At 42.3% G+C, this 3,640-nt stretch overlaps 1 pseudogene; it reads left to right on the top strand.

The window, feature by feature from the left end:
• The first annotated feature begins 1,427 nt into the window (after window positions 1-1,427).
• Window positions 1,428-3,223, top strand: LOC103210968 (annotated as a pseudogene).
• Window positions 3,224-3,640: the final 417 nt, after the last annotated feature.

Raw genomic sequence — 3,640 nt, 5'->3', positions numbered from 1 at the left:
GGTGGCTTGCATGTTGCTGTGATGCTTCCAGACAAACAGATTTGGAAAAAGGACATGTGCATGTCAACTTCTGAAAACACTGGCCAATGAAAACCTCATGAAGAACAGGGAAATACTGTTTTCTATTGTGATAAATGATAAAAATATTACTGTGGAAGGGCTGCTCCTCAAAGTAGAGTCCATCTTAAAGGTGGATGTGTGACAGTTTTGGGGACCTTAATTTGCTGGTATAACATGACTCAAAATGAGGAAAAAAAAAAAAAAAAAACCTACAAACATCCATTAATATCTGGAATGTGAAAGGTACATAGTGCAGACCTAGGAATATCAGAAGTTGTAAAAGTGAAATAGAATGCAAAACTATCAGTATCTTAGCAATCAATTAGTTGAAATTGATTCGTATTGGCCATTTTGAATCATCAGACAAAGCTGTGCATCAGGGCTCTATATTGCACCATGCTTATTCAATTTGTATGCTAAGCAAACAATCTGAGAAGAACACAGCTATGAAGAAGAATGCAGCTTCAGGTTTGGAGGAAGACTCATTAATAACCTGCAATATGCAGATAACATGAACTTGTTTAGTGACACAGAGCACTTACTGATGAAAGTTAAAGACTACAACCTACAATATGGATTATACTTCAACATAAAACAAAAATTGTCACAACTAGACCAATAAGCAGCATCGTGGTAAATAGAGAAAAGATTGAAATTTTCAAGGATTTCATTTTACTTGGATCGGCAATAAACACTCTGGGAGCTCTGGTAGCATAGTGCCTAAGGCACTTCACTGCTAACGAGAAGGCTGGTGGTTCAAACTCACCAGCCCCTTCTAGGAAGGAAGGTTGGGCAATCTACTTCTGTTGTGATACTGCCTCGTCAACCCAAGGAGGGGTCGCTATGAGTCGAGTCCGACTGGAAAGCACATAACAACAACAAGAAGCAATCAACAATAATGGAAGCAGCAGTGAAGAATTAAAAAAGAAAATGTATTGCACTTGGTAAATCTGCTGCAAAAGACCTCTTTAAAGTGTTAAAGATCAAAGATATCATTTTAAAAACTATAGTGCAACTGACCCAACCCATGATATTTTCAGTAGCCTTATATGTATGTAAAAGCTACACACTGAATAAGGAAGACCAGAGAAGAATTGACACATTTGAATTGTGGTGTTGACAAAGAATATTGAATGTACTGTTAGAAGTATGAACAAATCTGTCTTGAAGGATGTGCACCTGGAATGCTCCTTAGAAGCAAGAACACTTAATCTCTCACATTTTGGTCATATTGTCAGAAGGTACTAATCCCTGGAGCAGGATATCTTGCTGCTTGATAAAGTGGAGGGTCAGCCAAAAAAGGGGAAGATCTGGCAGGGGGATGACTACTTTAAGAGTCCTCTACCCCTGTGTGCACAACTGGAATCATGCTGAGTTTGACAGTGACAGACCCCACAATTGATCCATCACTGCGTTCTATGTTCATGGGGAACATTCCCTATGAGGCAACTGTGGAGCAGTTAAAGGACTTATTCTCTGAGATTGGTTCCGTTGTGAGTTTCCAACTGTTATACAATAGAAACACTGGAAAACCCAAGAGTTATGGCTCCTGCGAGTATCAGGACCAGGAGACCTCGCTTGGTACCATGTGGACATTAATGGGCAGGAGTTCAGCGGTAGAAAGCTTTGGATAGACAATGCTGCCAGTGAAAAGAATAAAGAGGAACTAAACAGTCTAGGGCCTGCAGTGCCCATCATTCACTCACCTTATGGGGACCCCATTGATCTAGACGATGGCGCTGAATCAATAACCAGAGCAGTCGCCAGCCTCCCTCCAGAGCAAATGTTTGAATTGATGAAACAGATGAAACTCTGTGGCCAAAAGTTATCAAGAAGCCCAAAACATGGTATGCAAAGCCCACAACTGGCTTATGCAGTGTTGCAGGCAGAAGCAGTAATGAGAATTATGGATCCAGAGATTGCTCTGAAAATTCTGCGTCATAAAATACACATCATGCTGCTTACCCAAGGCAGATCTCAGGCTGTCTCTGTCTCCAGCCCTGGCCCTGGCCTCTGTCCACGAACTAAAATTATGCTAAACCAGCAGAATCCTCCAGCCCCGCAGCATCAGCATTTGGATAGAAGACCTATGAAAGACACTTCTCTGATGCAGAGATCTGTCTAGGATAAAATTCCAGCCCCCAGGCCAATCTCAGCTCCTATTCCTGGATGTGGTCCAGCTTCCTTAACTCCTGGAAGAGAAATGCAGCCTCAAGTTCTAATGCCTAGTGTTGGCCTGGTGTCTTTAGAGCAGGGACAAGTGCAAATGACAGATTCCAGAACTTCTGTACCTCATGAACCTATGAATGCTGGTAGCCTATCTCCTCAAGGACTGTTAGGAGATATTCCTAAGGAGCCATGTGGAGGGACTCTGCTTTTAGTCACTGGAGAAGTAGATCCCAGAGGTCATCTGGGCTCACCTCATCAGGGTCCTACCATTCACCCTGCCTCTGGTCATGACAACCAAGGCCTTTCTTCACATGACATGAGGGGAGAGCCCATAGCAGATCCAAGACTGCTAACTGGAGAGCCCAGAGGACCCATGATGGATCAAAGGGGTCTACCCATGGATGGTAGAGGTGATAGAGATTCTCAAGGGATAGAAATACAACTCATGGAAACTGAAGTCTTAGAAGCACGAGTAATGGAGAGAAGATGAATGGAGACCTGTGCAATGGAAACCAGAGCAATGGAAGCTAGTGTCATGGATGCAAGAGGAGTGGAGATAAGGGTCCCTTGCCCCACTTCAAGAGAGCCTATGACCAGTGCACTCTAGGGTCCTGGGCCCATTAATATGGAGGCAGGTGGGCCTCAGGGACCCAGACATGTCCCAAGAATTTCAGGGATGGGAAATACTGGAGCTAGCATGCGGGTATCAGGCATATAAGGAGCAGGCATGCAGAGGACGGGGATGCAAGGAGGAGGCTTTCAGGAGGCAGGCAAGCAAGGTGGCAGCCAACCTAGCACTTTTAGTCCTGAACAGAGTCAAGTAACTGCACAGGATCTAGAAAAAGCAGCTTTGATCATGCAGGTTCTTTAACTGACTGCAGATCAGATTGTCATGCTCCTTCCTGAGCAAAGGCAGAGTGTTCTGATTTTAAAAGAACAGATGCAGAAATCCACTGGAGCTTCTTTAAATGTTTTAGAAAATCCTTGGCAGTAGTCTCAGAAAGTTAATTTTGTAACATGTAGAATGGGTGCAAAAAGCTCACTTTTGCAACCCACACTTAAATGATAAAGGTCTCCCCTCTAGAGCCTAATGTCATGTTTTTTTTTTTTAATTGGGATGGGGGGAGAGGGAATGAGTCTGTTCACTTTAAGTCACCATAAGTATACAAAAACAACTGAACATGGTTATGTCAAATAAAGTTACAAAGAATGTGCAGAATATGAAAAATGTCTAATATGTTAACTACATTTTTAAATACTGGGTGGAATTGTGTAAAAACTGTGCAAAGACTAAAAGATGACTTATTAAAATGATAATGTGCTAAGTTTTATGATTTTTTTTTTTTTTTATTGTGTAGGTATAGGTATTTTGGCATAATAATAGAAGCCCTCGTGGTGCAGTGGTTAAAAT

This window comes from Orycteropus afer, unplaced genomic scaffold (assembly GCF_000298275.1).
Source record: "Orycteropus afer afer isolate SDZICR_OR568_19922 unplaced genomic scaffold, OryAfe1.0 scaffold00682, whole genome shotgun sequence".
NCBI lineage: Eukaryota > Metazoa > Chordata > Mammalia > Tubulidentata > Orycteropodidae > Orycteropus > Orycteropus afer.
This window is presented reverse-complemented; position numbering and strand designations above follow the sequence as displayed.